We start from the raw sequence: 25,199 nt of genomic DNA on the forward strand, positions 1-25,199 counted from the left end.
ACTTCCGCGTCCAGACAATGGGTTTGCTGTGATTGGCAGGAGGACCAGTCTCCATCCGGTCCTTCAGAGCTTCTCATTGGTTCATCAAAACAAGATCACGGAGTGTTTCCGCTTTTTGCTGACACCGTGGAACATGCGCACTGCGTTGCTGACACCGAGTAGCATGCGCAGTACGGAGATGTTGGCATTACTGACAGATTTTCAAAGATAAAAATCACACAATGCCACGTAGTCGCCCAACGGGTTTATTTGGAATCACTAGTTTTCGAAGCGCTGTTTCTTCATCGGTTGGTTGTGGAGCAGAATCATATCACACAGACTTTATAGTAACAGGATTGCAGTGTCATGGGATGTAATATTAAACAACTTCAGCTGACCTCTACCATCTTTTAGAATGACCATGTTAGTTTTGATTCCTACATCTGTAAATCCCAGAACTTTTCAAAAGTTATGTTCTCAAGATAGCTTTTAACAATAGGTATCATCTCAATCAGATAATGCATTGAAGGTGTTAAGTTAAAGTCTGTTTGTGTCCCAATGTTAGGTCAGACGGATTCTATTTCTATCGTGGTATTACAGAATCTTACGTGTATGCGTTTTTGTGCAAAATAAAATGCGATTCTGCAAGTACAAATTCAACCCACAAACTTGCATGTGTGTGTGTGTGTAGGAGAAACCGAGTGATCATGTGTGTGTGAGAGAGTATAATGGGTTATAAGTCTATGAGAGGGTGTGTGTGCGTGCGTGTGTGTGTGTGTGTGTGAGAGAGAGAGACAGTGTGTAATGGGGTCACCTGCAGTGTGACATGAACCCAATGTCCTGGTTGAGGCCATCTCCATGGGTATTGAACTTGGGTATCAGCCTCTGCTCAGCCACTTTCCTTTTTTTGACTATCCTGAAGTCTACCTTGAAGGATGGTCACCTGAAGGTCCAAAGCTGAATGTTCCGGACTGCTGTAGTGTTCCCCGACTGGGAGGGAACACTCCTGGCTGGTGATTGTTGTGCAGTGTCCATTCATCTGTTGCTGTAGCCTCTGCTCGGTCTCACCAATATACCAAGACTCAGGGCATCGTTGCCTGCAGCGTATGAGATAAACAATGCTGGCTGAGTCACATGAGTACCTGCTGCACTCATTGTAGGTGGTGTCCCCATGTGTAATGGTGGTAATCGTGTCAACACTCTGATACGTCTTTCATCATCTGCCGTGACAGAGTTGTGTCGTGTTGTCCTGAAAGCCAGGTGGTTTTCTGCGAACAATTATCTGTTTAAAGTTTGGTGGTTGTTTGAAGGCGAGAAGTGGAGGCGTGGGGAAGGTCTTGGCGAGGTGCTCATCCTCATCAATAATGTGTTGCAAGCTGCGAAGAACGTGGCATAGTGTTTCGGCTCCTGAGAAGTTTTGGACAACAAAGGGTACCATTTTGGTTGCAGCTTGTGTCTGTCTCCTAAAGGAAGTCATTACAGTTTCTTGCTGTGACACATTGGAACTGGCAGTTGATGAGTTGAGCATTGTACCCCGTTCTTATGAGAGCACGCTTGTGTACTTCCAAGTGTCTGTCACGTTCCTCTTCACCTGAACAGATCCTGTGTGTGCGAAGGGCTTGTCCAGAAGGGATGGCTGTTTTAATATGTTTCACTACAGAATTGCAGCACTGTCAGGTTATCCGTGGGTTTGCGGGATAGAGAAGTGCTGAGATACCCATCCTTGATAGAGCTGCATGTGTTCAAAAATGAGACAGATACTAAATAGTGTGGCGAGTGTGATTTTGGGATGAAACTTGTTAATACCACAGCATCGTTGTTTCAGTGACTCCTCACCATGGGTCCAGAGGAAGAAATGTCATCAATATATCTGGTGTATAGTGTTGGTTGGAGGTCCTGTGCAGAAAAGAAGCCTTGTTCGAACCTGTGCATGAAAGCGTTGGCATACTGGAGTGCAAATTTGGTCCCCATGGCTGTTCCATGTGTCTGGATGAAGAACTGGTTGTTAAAGGTGAAAATGTTGTGGTTGAGAATGAAGTGGATGAGTTGTAGGACAGCGCTCAGAGATTGGAAATTGTTGGTATTGAGTACTGAGGCTGTTACCGTGATGCCATCATCGTGAGGAATGCTGGTGTAGAATACTGACACGTCCACGGATTCAACTAGTCTGTGGATGCTGAGCGTCTGGAAGGATTGGATCAGAAGTCTTGATGAATGCTGTCAGTTCATGGTTGTATTCTTTGGTCAGATCAGCTGGTAGTTGCCTGTCGTGTTCCTGTTCAGTTGTTTGTACACTTCCTTGCAGAACTGAAAATGTGTTGCTGGAAAGCGCAGCCGGTCAGGCAGCATCCAAAGAGCAGGAGAATCGATGTTTCTGGCATGAGCCCGTCTTCAGGAATGAGGAAAGTGTGTCCAGCAGGCTAATATAAAAGGTAGGGTGGACGGACTTGGGGGAGGGGCATTGGAAATGCGATAGGTGGAAGGAGGTCAAGGTGAGGGTGATAGGCCGGAGAGGGGGTGGGGGCGGAGATGTCAGGAAGAAGATTGCAGGTTAGGAAGGCGGTGCTGAGTTCGAGGGATTTGACTGAGACAAGGTGGGGGAAGGGGAAATGAGGAAACTGGAGAATTCTAGGTTCATCCCTTGTGGTTGGAGGGTTCCTAGGTGGAAGATGAGGCGCTCTTCCTCCAGCCGTCGTGTTGCTATGGTCTGGCAATGGAGGTGTCCAAGGACCTGCATGTCCTTGGCGGAGTGGGAGGAGGAGTTGAAGTGTTGAGCCACGGGGTGGTTAATCCGGGTGTAGGTTGGTGGGGTGATAGGTGGTAGGGTTCTGTCCTGGTGGCGATCGGAGGGGCGGGGCTCAAGGGCGGAAGAGCGGGAAGTGGAGGAGATACGGTGGAGGGCATCATCAATCACGTCTGGGGGGAAATTGCGGTCTTTGAAGAAGGAGGCCATTTGGGTTTTACTGTATTGGAACTGGTCCTCCTGGGAGCAGATGCGGCAGAGACGAAGAAATTGGGAGTATGGGATGGCATTTTAAAAAGACATGACGGGCACCTTTTTATTTTAAGACAGAGAATAGTTCTCATGTGGTATCAATGTCCAGAGGAGGTGGTGGATGCAGGTACAGTTACAGTGTTTAAAAGACATTTGGATAAGTACATAGAGTCATAGAGATGTACAGCATGGAAACAGACCCTTCGGTCCAACCCGTCCATGCCGACCAGATATCCCAACCCAATCTAGTCCCACCTGCCAGCATCCGGCCAATATCCCTCCAAACCCTTCCTATTCATATACCCGTCCAAATGCCTCTTAAATGTTGCAATTGTAACAGGAAAGGTTCAGAGAGTCTGGGCCAAACACTGGCAGGTGGGACTAGTTTAGTTTCAGAACACAGTCTGCATGGACTAGTTGGACTTAATGGTCTGTTTCTGTGCTGTATGACTGTAATTGTTCTATACTGGTCTTAAAACCAGTTTCTTACCTTCCCCAATACTCATCCACTTCTTAGTTCTTCAAAGTCAAATGAACTCAGCGTTGAATACATTCAATGGCTGACCTAACTGCAGGAAGACATCCCCGCTTGTGAACTCAACTTCTCTTGCTAATATATCACTTGCACTGCTTGCTGCTCCTGTCTGACAACAGATAGTGACTGGTGTAGAAGGACGCTGAGCCCCCTTTGTCCATCCACAAATCATTCCTGATGAAGGGCTCGTGCCCAAAACATTGACTCTCCTCCTCCGCAGTTGCTGACTGACCTCCTGTGCTTTTCCAGCGCTACACTTTTCAACTCTGATCTCCATCATCTCACTTTCATCACATCTCAACATATCACCATTTAAACAATGCAACTCCTTTCTGCGTTTTTTTTAAACATCAAAGGCTATAGATTGTGCTACTGCATTTGCCATGTGTTTGCAAATTGAGACACAGACCTGGATCAACTTTTCCAGAGTCTGACGCACACACACACCTCGCCCACCTCAATTCACTCTTTCCTTTCAGTTGCTGCGTATTAACAATTGAACCCCAGAATGAAATAAAAAATGGATAAAGTGGTGATAAACAGACTGCTGTACTCACAAAAGTTAGACAGAGGAAGGAAGTTACAGTCTGGGGTAAAGTTCACAGAGGAAGGAGCAGCAGCAGCTTCAGAACTCATGGACCAACCTCCACATTTCGACAATGGCCGGCTCTGATTGGCAGGAGGAACAGTCTCTTTCTGGTCCTCCAAGGTTCTTCATTGGTCCATGGAAAAGAGCTGACGCGCAGTTTCTGCGGGCACCAAGGAATATGCGCAGTGTTTTGCTGACACCGGTGGTCATACGCAGTCCTTGCTGACACCGCGGAGCATGCTCAGTATGCAGGAATTTGTTACAGATTTTAAAGTTAAAAATCACAAAACACCTGGTTATAGTCCGACAGACTTATTTGGAAGCACTAGCTTTCAGAGCGCTGCTCCTTCACCGGGTGACTGTGGAGTATAACATCGTAAGACACAGAATTTATGATCTTATACTCCACACCCGCCTGATGAAGGAGCGGCGCTCCGAAAGCTAGTGCTTCCAAACAAGCCTATTGGACTGTAACCTGCTGTTGTGTGATTTTTAACCTCGTACACCCCAGTCCATCACGGGCAAGTCCACATCATGACAAATTTTAAGTGTCCAACTGCGAATACGAGAGAAAAATACCAAAGCAATTTTTTGTCGAAATGTTTTTTCCCTGTGCCTTGACATGTTATTCCTTTTGCATTTTGTCTGGCTGCTCAATGTTTCTGTCCTTTCCCCAGGATAGAGGTATTCCAAAACTACAGGGTATAGGTTTAGGGTGAGGGGAAAAGATTTTAAAAGATTTAAAAGACTAGGAATATAACATTCACCCCTTACAGGGCGAAAGTGAGGACGGCAGATGCTGGAGATTAGGGTCGAGGCTGTGTGCTGGAAAAGGAGCAGGAGAGTCGATGTTTTCGGCAAAACCCTTCATCAGAAAATAGCCATGGGGAACTGCAGAGCTGCAGCGTAAATGAGTGGGTCTGGGTGGGATGCTGTTGGGAAGGTCGGTTTGAATGGCCAGTAGGGATGATATGCCTTAGCCATGCTTATATTGAGAAATGATTACCCCAAATCTGCTGTGGGACGAGTGGGTTCCAGTTCGTGGGACACTGACATCTGTCCTGGGGAAGGTGGGATTTGTGCTGTCTCTCGCTTCACATTCTGCCCCTTGTCCATTTTCTCCCCACCCACTGCCCCCTGCCCTTTCTCCCCTTTTCACACTGCACCCCGATTCTCTCCCCAACCCTCTGAACCCCAGTCATTCTCTACTCCCCAACCTCTGTCTCCTCTCCATTTCTCTCCCTTCTCCACCACCACCAGTGCCCCCGCCGGTCCTTTCTCGTGCCTCAGCCCTCTTTGATCTAGTGGCCGAGCAGAGGCTGATAGCCAAGTTTAGAACACATGAGGATGGCCTCAGCCGAGACCCTGGGTTCATGTCACACTACAGGAGACCCACCTACACAATATACTCTCACACATACAAGCACACTCTCTTACATACTCACACGCTCGTGCAGACCCTCACTGATAGACATGCTCTCTCTCTCAGACACACAGTAACATAACCCCACACTCAAACCCACGCACACACCATCTCACATGCTTATACTCCATCACACACACGTACACACACTGTACCGAGCATGCACACGCAAACTCAACCCTCTCTCTCATGCATGTACTCACATAGAGAAGTATTTGGGGTGAATCTGCGTTTTCAGGATTATATATTTGGAAATAGAACCAGTCTCACTCAAGATTAGGATACAGAGAGACCGTACCCTCACAGTTTTCATGCATTGTCTGACCTGAAGTGTCACCTCCTTTTATAAACCTTAAGTTACCTGGAGAATGTGACTTTTAAAACGTTCTGGGGTTTACAGATTAATGAATCGAAATCTACAACCCGTTTTAAAAGATGAAAGACTCTACAGCAATCTAGATTTCTTCAATATATCATTTATGTTACATGACACTATAATCTTTTATTCTATATTCTGTGTCTTATGATCCTCCTCCACAGAACCAGAGGTCCAAGGAGATCTGTCCCAACTTTCCAACCTACCTTCATTGCTGCCACTCCTCAGGCACGGCACCATTCACGTCAACCTGTTCATACCCTGAGACCAACGAGCCACATGCCATGGGCGCAGCCAGCTCCAGAAGCAGCTGAGACTTGCTCAGTATGAAATACATTGTACATTCCTCCCAGAATTTCAAGCAGCAAAGCGTTTCAAGAACATCTGCTTGTCGATCTGTCTTCTGCTCCCAGAACACTGCTGTTTGTCCCGTCCCCAGGGACCGGGCTCTCTCCACTAGCGGATAATTGAACCATTTTGTTTCTACTTGCAAGCTGTGCTGGTGGAAGGCAGAGCCCATTCGCTCTTCTGCTCTCTCTCACTATCACATGGGGTAGGAGACGAATGCATCAAAGGACAACTTTGAACTTGCTCCAAAGGTCTGTTATGGGAGAAATGGCAAGGTGATGTGCTATCGGGACAGACAGAAATGGAGACCGGAGAGTCTTCCCTCAGGTAAATTGATACGAGTGCCTTCTTGTGCAGCCTGTTTGGTGTTCAGACTTTGCCTTGACACAGCAATCCTGCAGAAAGTATTTTGTTACACGGGCGTCTGTTTCTTTACCGCAGGAAATGGACAAAAACAGCAAGTCACGTGTTTCAACTTCACCAGTTCATTACCATCTGAGAGAAGAGGTTTCACACTTGAGGTCAGAACACACCGACAGAAGAGGACAAGACAACTCAGAGCTCCACAAGGGTGCCGGCGCAACTGTGTAAATCTGACCCGAACCACTCTCTGCACAAAAACGTCCGACATAAACTCATTTTACCTTCCTTTTTCTCGGTCCCACATCAACCTGTTCAACACGATCTCCAACCATTTCACTTCCCTGTTTTCTGCCTTGCCCGTACTCCAGACAGCCCAACCTCGTTTCACCAAGGTGCTTTTTGAGAAAATTAATCAGGCAGTTTTGCACAAGTCAAGTTTTAGAAGAAGCCCGGGCTCGTCCGGGATTTGAATCCTCCTGAATATCCAAGGGCTCAAACATACCTGCCAGGTGAAGCAGCACTTTTGCCACAACCTAGTCCACTGCATTCGCTGCTCACAGTGTCGTTTCCCCAATGTAGCATGAAGCATAAACTGGGTGACTGCTTCGCACAACATCCCGGTTCTGCCCGCAGGAAAAAGGCCCTGACCTGGCGGTTGCCTGCCACTTTAACACATCACCCTGTTCCCTGACCAACATCTCTGTCTCAGGCTTGCAGCAGTGTTCTAGCTCCAGATGAAAGAACAACACCTCATTTTCCACTTGGAGACCTTACAGCCCTGCGGCCTTCAATATCGAGTTGCATGATGTTAGGGCCTGAACTCCCCCATGTCCTTGACCCCTACCACACAAACGACTCCTTGTTATCACCTCGTCTGCTATGACACACTACGTATTGTTAGCCACTAACAGTCTCCATGAGCAGTTATTCGCCCTCTCACGCGGATCGTTATTCACTCCTACGTCCTTCCTATTGTTCTCTCCCTGTGCTGGCGGCAAACACAGCAATGTACATTGGAGACTCTGAGCCAGCTGAAACTTGCTCAGTGTGAAGTACATTCCACATTGCTCCAAGAATTGCAAGCAGCAAAGCGTTTCCAGAACTTCTGCTTGTCATTCTGTCCCCGGGGCGATGATGTTTGTCTCATCCCCAGGAACTGGACTATCTCCACTGCTCGATAATTAAACCAGTTTATTTCCACTTGCATGTTGTTCTGCGGGGTGGGGAGGGATGTAGGGTGGGGGGCGGGTAGAGTCCATTCGCTCTTCTGCTCTCTCTCTCTCTCTCTGAAAACCTTGGGGTGAGAGGTGTCAGTTGCATTAATGCGGGGAACATGAACAACTTTGATTGTGAACTTTCTCCAAAGGTCTGTTATCGGAGAGATAGAAAGATGCTGTGCTGGCAGGACAGAAAGAAATGGACACCGAGGACTCTTCGCCCAGGTCAATTCACATTGTTGTGCATCCTTGTTGGTGTTCAGAAATCGTCTTCACGCGGCAATCTTACGGAAAGTCTATTGCAAAGTGGGCATCGCTTTCTTTGCTGCGACCGCGCAGCAGTTAACATCTGAGCCCCAAGTGTCGCAGATGAAGAGAATCCGAGTGAAACCTTCACTCACTGAGAGTCCTCCCCACGGTCCTGAGCTGAGGGACTGCAAGCAGTCCAACACTGAAGACAGAGACAGGCAGTGGGACGGCATAAACAGGTAGCACCATTCTCGCGCAGACACAAGCCGTTCAGCCCGTCGAGTCCACGGCGACTGCCTCCCTCTCTCTCTCTCTCTGAGGTTACTCACAATCGGTGGTATCCGTCCTAATAGTGGGGGAACTGTGTCTGAGTCGTGATGCGGTTTTTGACATGCTTGTCATTCACGTCTGAACCAGGGTGGCGAATTACTGCAGGGAATGGACGAAAATGCAAGGCATTTGTTTCAACTTGACCAGCTCATTGGCATCGTAGAGAACTGGTTTCGCGATTCAGTTCAGAGGAAACCGCCGAAGAACAGAATGCCACTGCGACTTCTAAAGTCACGCCCCTTGAATGGAGTGGAGTTGGCGAGTGCACGGATATGTTACATGCCATTCAGAAGACAGCGCCGATCCAAAGGAAAGCAGCTCGAGGTAGCATTGAACAATAGCGGAGAATGGTTTTGATCCATCGACCTCTGGGTTATGGGCCCAACACGCTCCGGCTGCGCCACTCTGCTGCCACGCTCTAACCGCTGTCCACAGAGCACTTCAGGTTTTCATCTGGCACGCGGCATGCACGTTCGAGGCTGATGTCAAAGACCTCCGCTGCTGTCGTGTGATATGCTGTTTCGCAGACGTACGGAGGCCGTGTAAATAGAAACGTTTTTACTAAATTCCCACATTCTGTTGGTCGAACTGTGATTTCACACTGAATCACAACATGTGTCGCAGCGCAGACGGAGGCCATGCGGCCCACCTTCGCTCTGCTGGTTCTATCCTTAAGTCAACGTGTGTCTCTATTCGTTTCATTCTCTCGCATTCTCAGCGTAAATCTGCACATCTGAACGTGATCACCGAATTCCCTTTAGTGTCCATTGACTCTTCCTCTTTGTCAATGTCAGACAGGGACTTACTGACCCTAGTCACTCCCTGTACGAAAACGTTCTTCCACCCGTGACTTTAAAATTCTGCCGAATCGTTGTGGATCCTTTCAGGTGGGGGAGCATTTTCACAACATTATTTCCTGTTTCTAGGTCCCTCATGACTTGGAAAATTTCGGTTCTCCGAGGAGAGCTGTCCCAATTTTCCAATCTACCTTGATTGCTGACATTCCCCAAACACCGCACAGCTCACGTCAACCTGTTCGACACTACCTCCAACCATTTCACTTCCCTGTTTTCTGCCTTGTCCGTACTCCAGACAGCCCAACCTCGTTTCACCAAGGTGCTTTTTGAGAAAATTAATCAGGCAGTTTTGCCCAAGTAAAAAATGAGGTCTGCAGATGCTGGAGATCACAGCTGCAAATGTGTTGCTGGTCAAAGCACAGTAGGCCAGGCAGCATCTCAAGAATAGAGAATTCGACGTTTCGAGCATAAGCCCTTCATCAGGAATGTTGCCCAAGTCAAGTTTTGGCGAAACCGCAGGCTCCTCTGGGATTTGAACCCGGGACCTCTCGCAACTCATCGCAACAAAGCATCCTAAGCGAGAGTCATACGCCTCGACCAACGAGCCAGGGGGCCGGCGCGCGATGAATGCCCCACACCGCTCGAGTGACCTGAGACGTGCTCACTATGAAATACATTTGAGATTGCTCTAAGAATAGCAAGCAGCAAAGGGTTTCTCGAACAGTTGCTTCTCATTCAGTCTCCCTGCTGCTGTTTGTCACGTCCCCAGGAACCGGGCTCTCTCCACTGGCAGATAATTCAACCATTTTGTTTTGAAACGCTTCTTTGACACCCGAGCGGCCAGTGACCAGCTGATTGGCATCGCAGAGAACTGGTTTTGCGATTTAGTTCAGAGTAAACCGACGAAGAACGGAATGCCACTAAGACCTCTAAAACCACGCCACTTGAATGGAGTGGATTTGGCGAGTGCATCGACATGCCACATGCCATTCGGGTAAGTCGATGCAAATGCAGCTGGCAGAAGAGAGCACCGATCCAAAGGAAAGCAGCTCGACGTGTGATTGAACAATAGCAGAAGATGGTTTCGATCCTTCGACCTCTGGGTTGTGGGTCCAGCATCAGTGGAGACCGCATCAGGAGCAATGGATACAGGAAATGATGTGTGTGGAAGTGCAGGTGAATCTATGATGGATGTAGAAGTCTCCTCCAGGGCATTGGACAGAGGTAAGAGGGGAGCTGTGGGCGCAGGTTTTCCAATTCTTGCAGTGGTGACAGAAGGTGCTAATATTGGAGAGTGGGTTGGGTTTGGAAGTGGATAGGATACGCTGGAGGACATCATCGACCATATTGGAGTGGAAATTATGGTCTGTGAAGAAAGAGGCCATCTGGTGTGTTCTGTGGTGGAACTGGTCCTTCTGGGAGGAGATGTGGTGGAGGCGGAAGAATTGGGAATAAAGGATAGTGTTTTTACACGAGGCAGGATGGGAGAAGGTGTAGTCCAGGTAGTTGTGGGAGTTGGTGGATTTGCAGAAGATGTCCGTGTTGAATCGGTCACCGTTAATGGAGAGGGAGAGGTCAAGGAAAGGGAGGGAGGTGTCTGAAATGGTCCAGGTGAACTTGAGGTCAAGGCGGAATGTGTTGGTGAAATTGATGAAGTGTTCAACCTCCTCGTGGGAGCACGAGGTGGCACCGATACAGTCATCAATGTAGCTGCGGAAGACTGACTTTTCTGTGTACCCGACGAAGAGACAGGTATAGCTGGTGCCCACGCCTGTGCCCATGGCTACCCCTTTGGTCTGGCAGAAGTGGGAGGATTCAAAGCATAAATTATTGAGGGTGAGACCCAGTTCAGCCAAATGAATGAGTGTGTCATTGGAGGGGTACTAGAGGGGACTCCAGGAGACGAAGAAATTTGAAGGCCTTGGAGCCTCAGTGCCAGCCAGTGATGTCCATGTGTTTTAAACTGCCTGTCTCGTCTTGGTCAACCGCCCTCGCATCATAAAGACCATTGTGGGCTGTGACTGGAGATTGACCAATTGGAATTCCTGGAGGACCGGAAGGTTGTTCAGTCTTCCTGTCAAGCAGAACCCCCTATTGTCTGATTGCAGAAGTTGGACCATGAGTTCCTGAAGCTGCTGCTGCTGCGCCTCTATCTCTGAATGAAGATTGAGCTTCACCCCAGACTGCAACTTCCTTCTTCTGTATGATATCTGTGAGTACCACACACTCTTTTCTCACCCTCTCCTTTTCCTTTTATTTTCACATTCTGAGGTTAACTTGTTGACTTTGCAGGAGATGAAAGTGGGGTAGAGTTTAGAGGATGAGACGGCTTGTTCCAGCTGCTCATGGTATTGGTGAGACCAGAGCTCAAATATTCTGTGCATTTCTGGGTCATTTCCTTCAGGAGGGAATTGGAAGTAGTTCAGAGAAGGTTCACTCGACTGATTCCTGGCATGAAGAGGATTGTCTTATGAAGAGAGGTTGAGCAGATTGGGTAAGCAGTCACTGGCTTTGAGAAAAATGAGGGGTAACATCATTTTAAACCAATAAAACTCTCAGGGTCGTCTCATCAACACAGGTTCTGATAAAATGCTTCCTAGTCAGAAAGTCTAGAGCTCACTTACACAGATTACAAATCAGGGCTCTCCCAATAACAGGCAGAAATGATGGATTTATTCTCTTGTTAATGTGTGGATTGCTTCCCCACAGAGAATAATGGAGATTGGCCCATGGAATGTCTTCAAGGCTGAATTGAACATAACTTTGAGTGACAGGGATATGAAAGGTTATAGACAGCAGGCAGGAAATGGAGTTAAGGCTACAGCAGCACAGACATGATCTTGTGGAATTGCAGAGCAAGCCCCATGAGCTGAATGGCCCACTCCTGTCCCAGTCTCTTCCAGCCTGTGTCCAGGGCAGGAGAAGGCGAGCATAGATCTGTCAGTCAACATTTTTCTGCATTTTTAGGAGAACGGGAATGAGGGTGATAATAGCTACAGCAGAGTAAGAATGGAGGGAGACTGCAGCATTAAGATTCAGATTTTTTAGGGAAGGAGAAAAGAAAGAATGTTCCACAGAAACCAGAATTGTCTGTTTTGAATTTCTATACTGTGTAGACAGCAATGTCTTCTATAATCTCCTTTTACTGGATACGGGAAAGAGAGGATTTACAGCCAGAAATCTCAAAACAAGGTCTGATAGAGACAATCAATTCATTGGCACGGGAATATCATCGACCTTTGAATCTAGTAGAATTTTTTAAAATTTCTCTCTTGTCCCGTCTACTTCACAAGGTTTCAAACATCAGTGAGACTAAGGTATGCATACCTGAGTGAGAGTGTTCCAATGAACTGAGTGTGGGAAGAACTTTAAGCGGGTACACAGCTTGAAATAGCAACACCCCATTTGCAGCAGCAATACATGCAACACGTTCTGTACATGAGTGGTCTTTCAACCGATTGTCAAAGTTGGAGAGAGACAAGGAGTCCCACATCATGGAGAAATCGTGGGAGCAAAGCAATATCTTCGCCCTTTCCATTCCTCATCCTGGGAGGGAGGGAGAGAGGGAGGAAACACTATTCACTTTTTGCAACTGAAGTGAATCCAGGGAGGGAGCAGACTCTGCAAAGGTGTCAGATGCTCTCTGTTCGTCTTAACGGTATATTATTTTTCCCCCTCAGTTTGACACGTTTATTTAAATACAATTTGCATTATGGAAAAAGATTGCTTCTTTCCTCATGTTCAGAATTAAAAGGGTAATTACTCATGGAGCAGAATCTAAGGGATTGGCACGTTGATATAAAATGTAGACATATGTTGCTTCATATGGTGTATATATGATATTATTCACTTTCGTAAAAGCTTTGTGGCTATTATTTTTCACATTCTAATATAGCCCTGAAGTTATATTCTGTATTTCGTATCATCTTTTTTTATTGAATAGGACAGCAGAAAGTCATTCAGCAACTTCACTGGTTTGTTTTTCTCATGTAGCCTTGACATTTCATTTTCATTGTCCTTGATTCCTCCCACAATATCTCCTGCATATAAACCGACATTTTCCCAGTCACCATCAGTTCTGTGGAAGGGTCACATGCAACTCCTGTTTTTTTGTTTCTGATATACAGCATCCGCAATTCTTTCAGATTTTTATTGAGAGAGAGTTGGAAATTGTTTCGAGAGACAGAAAGAGAGGGGGGAGAGACAGGAGAGACATGAACTGTTGATCTCAGTTGTTACTCATAACATAAAATCATTGTAGTGCGATCACTTCCCTTAAACATGAATAGAGGCCACCCAGTGTTTGGGTAAATGCTCAGCTCCCCCCAGTGTGAGAATGAAAACACAAGCTGTTCATCACGGGGTTTAAACACACAGCCTCTTCGTTCAATTGGTGACAGTGCGATGTGAATAATGTCATACCGATGCTTTTACAACATAATCTGGAGATTACCAGTTGTGTGTTTCAATCTATCAGGAGGTCCCAGCTCCTCCTGTCATAACAGAGTGACAGCGAGTTAATGTATGTTATTTGTTAACTTCCATGGCGCAGTTTCTCATTGGCCCTTTCGTTTCTTGGTCCAGAAAGAGTTATTGGTGACTCATGAAGCTATCAAAGTTCTGGAGCTTACAGGACCACACCACATTCCTCTCTGCCTCCCTCAGGAATAACGATTGCTCCTGAGATACTCGCAGTTCCTGACATTCCTTGGTATCCCCAAATACAATCCATATGTCAGGAAATCACTGGTGCTGCCCTGACACCAGATAGTCACTGTTGGAACAGAGGAATTATGGGGAGAAAATGAAGAAATCCGAAGTGCAAAGAGACTTGGGAGTTCAAGTCCAGGATTTTCTCAATGTAAACTTGCAGGTTGAGTTGCACTTTCGCCTGCAACTGCCGCATGTGTGACACCAGCCCATTTACCTATTCCCTCCTCGCTATCTAAGGGGCCAAACTTACCTTCCAGGTGAAGCGGCATTTTACCTGCACTACCCACAACCCAGTCTACTGTATTTGCTGCTCACAATATGGGCTTATCTACATTGGGGAAAATTAAGCATAAACTAGGTGACTGCTGCACAGAACATCTACGTTCTGCCTGCAAAAAAGACCCTGAGCTTCCAGTTGCCTGCCAATTCCACACCCCACCCTGTTCCCTGACTAACATCTCTGTCTCAGGTTTGCTGTATTGTCCCAGCGAAGCTCAGCACCAGCAGAACGAAGAGCACCGAATATTCCACTTGGGGACCATACATCCCTCCGGTCCCAATATCGAATTCAATAATTCTAGGGCCTGAATTCCATAGTATCCTCGTCCCTAACACACACACCAAGCCTTGTTATCACATAGTCTGTCATTACATACTACCTATACTTAGCCACGAACAGTCTCCATTAACAGTTGTTCACCCTCCCACGCAGATCGTTATCAACGTCTTTTTCTGTCCATCAGTTCTTCCTTCGCTTTGGGCTCTGTCCTGATCTCCGCCTTCCTCCCACAATATCTCCTGCATATAAACCGACATTTTCCCAATCACCATCAGTTCTGTGGAAGGGTCACATGCAACTCCTGTTTTTTGTTTCTGATATACAGCATCCACAGTACACCAGAACTGCGAAAAGAGGAAGAGGAACACCTATACAAGGTATTCGCCAAAAACGGATACCCACGCAACTTCATCACCAGATGCCTAAGAGATAGACCACGGAACGAGGACATGCCACAACCAAAAAGACTAGCCACACTACCATACGTCAGGAGCGTCTCAGAACTGACAGCCAGACGACTGCGACCCTTAGGACTCATAACAGCACACAAGCCAACTTCCACACTCAGACAACAACTCACTAGAATAAAGGACCCAATAGCCAGCACGAGCCAAACTAACGTAGTTTACAAAATACCATGCAAGGACTGCACAAAACACTATATAGGACAAACAGGAAGACAGCTAACAATCCGCATCCATGAACATCAGCTAGCCACAAAACGACACGACCAGCTATCCCTAGTAGCCATACACTCAGACAACCAGGAACATGAATTTGACTGGGAAAACACTACCATCATAGGACAAGCCAGACAGAGAACAGCCAGGGAATTCCTAGAGGCATGGCATTCATCCACAAACTCCATTAACAGACACATAGACCTGGACCCCATATACAAACCACTACAGCTGAAACTGACACCCGGAAGCGGCAAGAACATTCATCAACAGACACATCGACCTGGACCCCACATACAAACTACTACAGCTGAAACTGACACCCGGAAGCGGCAAGAACAAACCAATATAAATACCGGAAGAAACATCAAAGCAGCGCTTCACACGAGGCTCCAACAGCACTGATGATGTTCCCTAGCCAGGGAACGAAACGTTTGCAGCAAAAACTTCCAGCTCGGCGAACAGAACCACAACAACGGACACCCGAGCTACAAATCTTCAACCAGACTTTAAAATTATCTTTATTCAACAGAAGGAGCGGAAACTACAGTCTGACGGCCCCTCTCCACAATAACGGTGAGCCTGAATTTTATAAACTGTGTCAGTAAAATCCAGTAAAACGAGTGAACAGTCCTCACTCTCTCGACGGAGCAGGTCGGGGCTGCTTGGCAGTGTCTGTTTGTAGACGCAGTTACGTGTGTTTTACAGTTTAAATTTAATTTTTTTTTATCCATCAATGTAGGTTTTTGTGTCCATGGCTCCCGATGCGATCTCTATAACATTGGGGAGACTGGAGAGTCAAGTCACATCTGCGGGACTCTCCTGCGCGCATTTATAGGAAGTAAAACCTACCCAGGTTAGCTTGCGCTACACCAGCTTCCGGGTCCGCTCCGCGCTTTTTTTCCAATAAAGGCGTGCAGGAGCGTCCCGGAGATGTGACTTGACTCTAAGTCTCCCCAATGTTATAGAGATCGCATCGGGAGCAAGGGATACAAAAAATTACATTGATGGATGTACCGGTGAAAGTCTTCTTACTGCCGCAGCCCGGGTTCGATTCCCGGGCAGCGAGGCCATTTTCAGCAGAGAGAGACGGGGGTGGGGGTCTGTCTCTCCCTGGTGGTCTAGTGGTTAGGATTTGGCGCTCTCACCGCCGCGGCCTGGGTTCGATTCCCGGTCAGGGAAGCAGTTTTCAGCTGGCCTACGGGCTGTTCATTCCTCTGAAATGCGCTTTACAGTAGCTTATTGATCTTCACCGTACCTGGGTGTTGCAGTGTGATGTAGCTCGTTGAAATCACATCTTGAGGCAGATTGGTTTGTATGTGTGGGGATGATTGCTTCTGCAGCTACAAACGAGTGAACAGTCTTCACTCTCTCGACGGAGCAGGTCGGGGCTGCTTGGCAGTGTCTGTTTGTAGACGCGGTTACGTGTGTTTTACAGTTTAAATGTAATTTTTCTTGTGGCCCTTCATTCTACTTAAAGTTCAACAGCCCTCAAACCGAAATTCCCCAGGTACTTTTGTGAGAATTTCTTCCAGGTGTTCGCTAAATATATCTCTGAGAACTTTGTAAAGTTTGAACATTGTGAGTGTTGACATTTTGTACTTTTGCGCGAAATCACAGTTCGAAAAAAACAGAATGGCGCAACTTAGACAGAGTTTATACTTGCAGGACGGCGATCTGTCTGCGGGTGCATGATGGGAGCATCACCCAGAAGGGAAACCATCTCTCCTATTCACTCAATGTCGTCTTTAGCAGCTTTTCCGTAGAACGGCGCACTGTTCAGCACCTCGCCTTTTCTTTTCTTTCCCAAAAAACTTTGACATAAATATTTCACATTGATACACTGGCCCAATGTGCACAATTGAGATGACACACTGGTGGAGGTCTGAGTGGTCTTCTGTTGTTCTCTGTACCCTATGTTGCGGAAGGCAATGCTTATCAAGGTTCACTCCGGTGTCAGAGAAAAGTTGCGAAACAAAACGGTTTAACTTTCTGCCAGTGGAGGGAGCCCGGTTTCTGGGTGCGGGACAAACAGCAGGAGGGAGACAGAATGAGAAGCAGCTGTTCCGGAAACTCTTTCCCGCTTGCAATTCTCAGAGCAATGTCAAATGTATTTCACACTGAGCAAGACTCAGCTGGTTAAAGAGGTGGAGCGGGGGTGCTTGTGTGCTCTCGGTGTGGCTCGTTGGTCTCGGGGTATGACTCTCGCTTTGTGTCTTCGACTACGTAGACTTGCGCGAAATCCAGGAGGAGCCCACGTTTCCTGACTTGTGCAAGAGTGCCCGGTTAACTTTCTCAAAAAGTACCTTCGCTAAAGTGCGGGCTTTTGCCCGAAACGTCGATTTTACTGCTCCTCGGATGCTGCCTGAACTGCTGTGCTTTTCCAGCACCACTAATCCAGAATCTGGTTTCCAGCATCTGCAGTCATTGTTTTTACCGCTTGGAGTACAAGTTGGGCAGAAGGCAAGGAAGTGAAATGATGGAATATTGCATTGACGTCAGTGGTGCCGTGTTTAAGGAATGTCAGCACTGAAGCAAGATTGGAAATTTGGGACAGCTCTCCTCGGAGAAGAGAAGTTTGAAATCTGGCCTGGTTGAAGCTTTCCAAGTCATGCAAAGTTTAGACAGAGAAAGTGATGTAGTCAAAATGCTCCCACGCCTGAAAGGATCGGCAACAATTCGGCAGAGTTTTAAAGTCATGAGGAAAAGAACTAAAAGTGACATTGGGAAGAACGCTTTCTTACAGGGAGTGGTTGCATTCAGTAAATCCCTAACTGACACTGACAAAGAGGCAGATTGAATAGACGCAAACGGGAATTCGGTGGTCATGTTTAAAGTAACACTGTGCAGAATTACATGGAGAAGGAAAGAGAATGATACGAATAGAGACCCACGTTTACTTACTGTGTCGAACCAGCAGAGCGAAGGTGGGCCGCATGGCCTCCGTCTGTGCTGTGACACATGCTGTGATTCAGAATGGAATCACAATTCGACCAACAGAATGTGGGAAGTTAGGAAAAAGTTTATATTTACACAGCTTCCATACATCTGCGCAACAGCATATGATAGGACAGCAGTGGAGATGTTTGACATCAGTCTCGAAGGGACCTGTGGAAAACACTCGGCGTGCAGGAGCAGAGTGGCGTAGTGGTTGTGTGCTGGGCTCATAGCCCCGAGGTCAATGGGTTGAAGTCATCCTCCGCTGTAGTGCAATGTCTCCTTGAGCGGCTTCCTTTTGAACCGGGGCTGTGCTATATTCTATATCTTGCCTTTGCACCTACTGCCTGAGTGTCTGAATACCCTGTATCATACCGATACTCTCGGGAAACTCACACGATTCAAGTAACATGCTTTATGGTAGTCTGAGTGGTCTTCTCCTGTTCTTCGTCGGTTTCCTATGAACTGATTCGCAAAACCACTTCTTCTCAATGCCAATGAGCTGATAAAGTTGAACCGCATGCCTTGTACTTCCATCCATTCCCTGCATTAATCGCCACGCCGGGTCGGACGTGAATGACAAGACGATCAGTATGTTAGAAACCGTATCACCACTCAGATACAGTTCCTTCCTATGAGGACAGATATCACTGATTGCGAATCACCTCAGAGAGAGGCAAGTGGCAGAGAGTCGCCGTGGACTCGATGGGCTGAACGGCTTCTGTCTGCGCGAGGATGGTGCAACGTGTTTATGGCGTCCCACTGCCTGTCTCTGGGACAGAGAGGCTGAGGGAGCAAAACTGGTTCATTTTTAACCGTCCCTTCCGTGTTGGACTGCCTGCAGTCCCTCAGCTCAGGGCCGTGGGGATGACTCTCAGTGAGTGAAGGTTTCACTCGGATTCTCTTCATCTGGGACACTTGGGACTCAGATGTTAACTGCTGCGCAGTCGCAGCAAAGAAAGCGATGTCCACTTTGCAATCGACTTTCTGTAAGATTACTGCGTGAAGACGATTTCTGAACACCAAGCAGGCTGTACAACAATGTGAATTTACTTGAGGGAAGAGTGCTTGGTGTCCATTTCTCTCTGTCTCGCCAGCACAGCATCTTTCTATCTCTCCGATAATAGACCTTTGGAGGAAATTCATATTCAAAGTTACTCACTTCCCACGCATTAGTGTAACAGATACTTCTCTCACCTCAAGTGATTGAGAGAGACAGCAGAAGAGCGAATGGACTCTTCCCTCACCCCCAGAACAGCTTGCGAGTAGAAACAAAATGGTTTAATTATCTGCCAGTACAGAGAGTCCAATTCCTGGGGATGAGACAAACATCAGCGCCCCGGGGACAGAATGACAAGCAGATGTTCTGGAAACGCTTTGCTGCTTGCAATTCTTGGAGCAATGTATTTCACGCTGAGCAAGTTTCAACTGGCTCAGAGTTGTGGTTCTGTTCGCCGAGCTGGAAGTTTTTGTTGCAAACGTTTCATCCCCTGGCTAGGAGACATCATCAGTGCTCTGGAGCCTCCTGCGAAGCGCTTCTTTCATGTTTCTTCCGGTATTTATAGTGGTTTGTTCTTGCCGCTTCCAGGTGTCAGTTTCAGCTGTCCGTTGTAGTGGTTTGTATATGGGGTCCAGGTCTATGTGTCTGTTGATGGAGTTTGGGGATGAATGCCATGCTTCTAGGAATTCTCTGGCTGTTCTCTGTCTGGCTTGCCCTATGATAGTAGTGCTTTCCCAGTCGAATTCATGTTGCTTGTTGTCTGAGTGTATGGCTACTAAGGATAGCTGGTCGTGTCGTTTTGTAGCTAGCTGATGTTCATGGATGCGGATTGTTAGCTGTCTTCCTGTTTGTCCTATATAGTGTTTTGTGCAGTCCTTGCATGGTATTTTGTAAACTACGTTAGTTTGGCTCATGCTGGGTATTGGGTCCTTTGTTCTAGTGAGTTGTTCTCTGAGCGTGGCTGTTGGTTTGTGTGCCGTTATGAGTCCTAAGGGTCGCAGTAGTCTGGCTGTCAGTTCTGAGACGCTCCTGACATATGGTAGTGTGGCTAGTCCTTTTGGTTGTGGCATATCCTCGTTCCGTGGTCTATCTCTTAGGCATCTGTTGATAAAGTTGCGTGGGTCTCCGTTTTTGCGAATACCTTGTATAGGTGTTCCTCTTCCTCTTTTCGCAGTTCTGGTGTACTGCAGTGTGTTGTGGCTCTTTTGAATAGTGTCCTGATGCAGCTTCGTTTGTGTGTGTTGGGGTGGTTACTTTCATAGTTTAGGACTTGGTCTGTGTGTGTTGGTTTCCTGTGTACCCTTGTGGTGAATTCTCCGTTAGATGTTCTCTCTACTAACACGTCTAGGAATGGGAGTTGGCTATCGTTTTCCTCTTCTCTCGTGAATCGGATTCCTGTGAGTGTGGCGTTGATGATTCTGTGTGTTTTTTCTATTTCTGTGTTTTTGATGATTACAAAGGTGTCATCGACATATCTGATCCAGAGTTTGGGTTGGATTTGTGGTAGGGCTGTTTGTTCTAACCTTTGCATAACTGCCTCTGCTATGAGTCCCGAGATTGGTGATCCCATGGGTGTTCCGTTGATTTGTTCGCATATCTGATTGTTGAATGTAAAGTGTGTAGTGAGGCACAGGTCCAGTAGTTTAAGTATGCCGTCCTTGTTGATAGGTTCGGCCTCCTGTGTTCTGTTATGTATGTCCAGTAGGTTGGCTATTGTTTCTCTGGCTAGGGTTTTGTCAATTGAAGTGAACAGTGCTGTCACATCGAATGAGATCATGGTTTCTTCTTTGTCTCCAGAGTCTCCAGTGTACATTACCCCCTGAGTTTATATTTGCACATCGGCGATATGTCTGCACAACAGCACATGACACTACAGCAGTGAAGATCTTTTGATTTCATTCTCGAACGTGCAAGACACACGCCAACTGAAAAGCTGAATACTTTTCACTGAGTACTCGGGAAAGCTGCCGTGCAATGCAAGAGAATGGCACAGCGGGTGCATGTTAGGATCACAACCCAGAAGGGAAACCATTTTCACTTATTTACTCAATGTCGTCTTCAGCAGCTTTTCCCTATAACGGCGCTCTGCTCTCTCCTTTACCTTGTCATCTGCTTCCCAAAACTTCGTGTATCTGAGCTCAATGTGTCACATCGATACACAATTCAAATTTACACAGTTATTCTGGCACGCTTGTGGAGCTCTGAGTCGTGTTGTCCAGTTTTCTGTCGGTGTGTTCTGATCTCAAGTGTTAAACCTCTTCTCTCAGATGGCAATGAACCGGTGAAGTTGAAACACATGCTGTTTTTGTCCATTTCCTGCGGTAAAGAAACCGACGCCCGTGTAATAAAAGACTCTCTGTAGGATTGCTGTGTCAAGACAAATTCTGAACACCAAGCAGGCTGCACAAAAATGCACTCATATCAATTTACCTGAGGGAAGGGTCTCCATTTCTCTCGGTCCCGACAACACAGCATCTTTCGGTCTCTCCGTTAACAGGAGCTTTGGAACAAGCTCAAAGTTGCCCATTTCCTACGCATTTCTGTAACTGACTTATCCTGCCTCAACAACTAGTGAGAGAGAGCAGAAGAGCGTGTGGGCTCCTTCTTCCACCAGGACAGCTTGCAAGGAGAAATAAAATGGTTCAATTATCCACCAGTGGAGAGAGCCCGGTCCCTGGGGACGGGACAAACAGCAGCGTCCTGGGAGCAGAGACAGATTGAGAAGCAGATGTTCTTGAAACTCTTCCTTGCTTGCAATTCTGGGAGCAATGTACAATGTATTTCGTACTGAGCAAGTCTCAGCTGCTTCAGGAGGTAGCTGCACCCATGGCTGGTGGCTCGTTAGTCTGGCATATGATTCTAGCTTTGGGTCTTCTCGCGAATGCAGACGTGTGAGAGTTCCCGGGTTCCAATCCCAGGCGAACCATCTTTTCTTAAATTGACCAGAGCAAAAATACCCGATCAATTTTCTCAAAAAGACGCTTCGTTAAATGAGATCGGACTGCCTGAATTAGGGACGGCGCAAAAGCTGCCATTGCAGTGAACACAGCGAAGGGAAACGCATGTTCAAAGTGAAAACAAGTACTGCAGATTTTTCGCCGGCGCAATCCGAGTCTGAATGAATCTTCCACCTGTATTACGCTCAATTCTGAGTGTGATACTTCAGGAAGCGGGGAAGTGAAGTGTTTGCAGACGGCGCTGAACATGTTAACGTGAATGGTATCGTTCTGAGGAATGTCAGCAATGAAGGGAGATTGGAAAGTTTGGGGCAACTCACTTTGGAGAACAGACGGCTGAAAGCTGGCCTCATTGAAGTTTTCCACGTCATGAGGGTTTTAGACAGAGGCAATAATGCAGTGAAAATGCTCCCAGGCCAGAAAGGATCGAGAACGATTTGGCAGAGATTGAAAGTCATCAGGAAAATAAGTAAAAGTGACATTAGGAAGACCGTTTTCGCACAGGGAGTGGGGTCAGTAAGTTGCTGTCTGACAGTGACAAAGAGGCAGATTCAATGGACACAAAAGGGAATTCGGTGGGCATGTTAAATGTAACAATGTGCAGATTTACAGGGAGAAGGCGACAGAATGAGACACTTATTTACATATTGTGTTGAACCAGCAGAGCTAAGGTGGGCTGCAGGCCTCAGTCTGCACTGTCACACATTTTGTGATTCTGAGTGAAACCGGAGTGGGACCAACAGAACGTAGGAAATTTGACAACGGATATATTCTGCCCAACAGGATACTCCATCACAGCAATGAAGGTGTTTTGACATCATTCTCGAAGGTCCATGCCACAATACAGATTCAAAACCGAGTATTCATTTGAATCACTGAGTAATTTGTTTACAGTTATTCAGTTGAGGTGAGCGGAGTTGCGCATTGGGAGCCACTCCAGTTGATCTGTCGAAGCCGTTTCCTCCTGTGTGATAGTCCCACCAGCACTCCAATTTGCTGTGCTTCCAGTCAGTAGATGCAGATTACTGTCCCATACTGATACACGGGCCACGATGACCCAACTGTGGTGACAAGCTTGTGAAGGTCTGAGTGCTCTTCTCCTGCTCTCTGTCGGCCTCCTATGATCCGAATCATCAAACCTCTCTTCTCCGAGATCGGAATAAACTGGTGAAGGTGAAACACATCAGTTGCGGTGTGTTCCATGCGCAGGAGGCCCTGCAGTAATTCCCCACGCTGTCTCACACAGCAGCATCCTCTCGGTGAATTACACTTGGCAAAAAAAACCTATTAAACCAAATCAGTGTCGTCCATTGGATTTTACTGACACCGTTTATACAATTCAGGCTCACCGTTAATGTGGAGAGGGGCCGTCAGACTGTAGTTTCCGCTCCTTCTGTTGAATAAAGATAATTTTAACAGTGTCCAGTGAGAGGAAAGAATTTGTTGTTGGTGGTAAACATTTCTATCTGAACTCGCTGTCACTCTGCTATGACAGGATGAGCTGGGACCTCCTGATAGATTGAAACACACAACTGGTAATCTCTAGATTATGTTGTAAAAACATCGGTATAATGTTATTCACACCGCGCTGTCACCAACTGAACGAAGCGGCTGTGTTTTCATCCTTACAGTGGGGGGAGCTGAGCATTTACCGAAACATTGGGCACACCACCTCCCTGACACAGCGTTCACAAATCAAACTGACAGCAAAGCCTCACGTGTGATCGAAAGTTTCCGCAACGAACATTTGGCTCAACAGATATCGGGAGTGAACGTAATCATTCCTGGATTTGAAATGTAAGAAGCAGACTTTTAGTGAGCCTGACGCGATTTGAACACGCAACCGATTAATCTGGAGTCAGACGCGGTACAGTTGCGCCACAAGCTGACGGCGAACTAGCGCCTTCTTTTCATGCTTAAGGGAAGTGATCGCACTACAAGGATTTTACGTTATGAGTAACAACGGAGATCAACAGTTCATGTCTGTTCTGTTTCTTCCCCCTCTCGTTCTGCAGAGGGTGGCATCAGACTGTCCCCGGTGTCTCCATAATGAATGTCCCAGGCATTATTAAGGAAAAGTAAAAGTGATAGACGACAATTGTAATTCTAGGTGGGGCAGGCTGAATTATGAATTCACTAATAGCCTCCCCTAAGCGATGGCGCAGCTTCCGACATCGCCTGTCTCTGTGGCGCAATTGGTCAGCGCGTTCGGCTGTTAACCGAAAGGTTGGTGGTTCGAGCCCACCCAGGGACGCTTAGTTCGCTGCTCACCCTTCGCTTCGCGGCTGTGTGAACTGTAATGGGATAAGGCGAATGATATCCAAACGGAAACCTCCTCCACAAAGGGGTTTCTGAGTTGTATTATTGTCTAACGTTAGGGACTGCGGATGCTGAAAACCCGAGACAAAAAACGAGAAACTCGACAGGTTTGACAGCACCTGTCGGAGAAAACGGAATTCTGAAATGCTGTGTCTGATTCTCTTTCCATAGATGTTGCCTGACCTTCTCCGTTCCTCCTGCAATTTCTAGATTTGGTTTTAACTGAAAGTTCATTACATCTTTTGCGATGAAACACCTAGACTCGCAGTGTCCAGATATTTAACCCTTTCGAATCACTGAAGTGAATAGATTCAAACAAACTCTGCGATGATTCACTCTTTCTCAGCTCCGCAGGCAGACAGACCTGGGAAGTGAAGCTGTCAGTGTGGTTCTGTATTCGTGGGCTGAGTGGTTTATGCGATGGACTTGAAACCCATTGCGGTTTCCCCACGCAGGTGTGAACCCTGCCGACTACAAAATGAGAAATGTCGTCGAAAAGAAAGGGAGCTTGCTCCCCGGCTTCTTAAAGATTCAAGTCAGTGGAGGGGGAAAACTATTTCACTCACATTGGGACTGGTGGGAATCTGCAACCCACTGCCTGTTCGGGTGGAACAAGCAGATATCCGCAGAGCTTCTTTTGACACAAGTGTCTGCAAATGAGACGAGAACAGTGAGGGACATGAAATCGTGATCGAAATGAAGCAGGCACCTGAGGACAAGGGTGTTTCCTTTGCCAGTGAAAGATACTGCTTCACAAAGTTGGGACTGTGGAAGGGAAGCAGTGACGATGATTATCTTTGGTTGTTGACCTTGTGACTGTTCCCATTGCTGCG

The 25,199-nt window shown here is 47.0% G+C and overlaps 2 non-coding genes across 2 annotated transcripts; both read left to right on the top strand.

The window, feature by feature from the left end:
• Window positions 1-16,263: 16,263 nt before the first annotated feature.
• trnae-cuc (transfer RNA glutamic acid (anticodon CUC)) lies at window positions 16,264-16,335 on the top strand. The gene has a single exon. It is a non-coding gene; the product is annotated as a tRNA-Glu (tRNA).
• Window positions 16,336-24,227: 7,892 nt separating this feature from the next.
• On the top strand, window positions 24,228-24,301 carry trnan-guu (transfer RNA asparagine (anticodon GUU)). The gene has a single exon. It is a non-coding gene; the product is annotated as a tRNA-Asn (tRNA).
• Window positions 24,302-25,199: the final 898 nt, after the last annotated feature.

This window comes from Hemiscyllium ocellatum (assembly GCF_020745735.1).
Source record: "Hemiscyllium ocellatum isolate sHemOce1 chromosome 27 unlocalized genomic scaffold, sHemOce1.pat.X.cur. SUPER_27_unloc_8, whole genome shotgun sequence".
NCBI lineage: Eukaryota > Metazoa > Chordata > Chondrichthyes > Orectolobiformes > Hemiscylliidae > Hemiscyllium > Hemiscyllium ocellatum.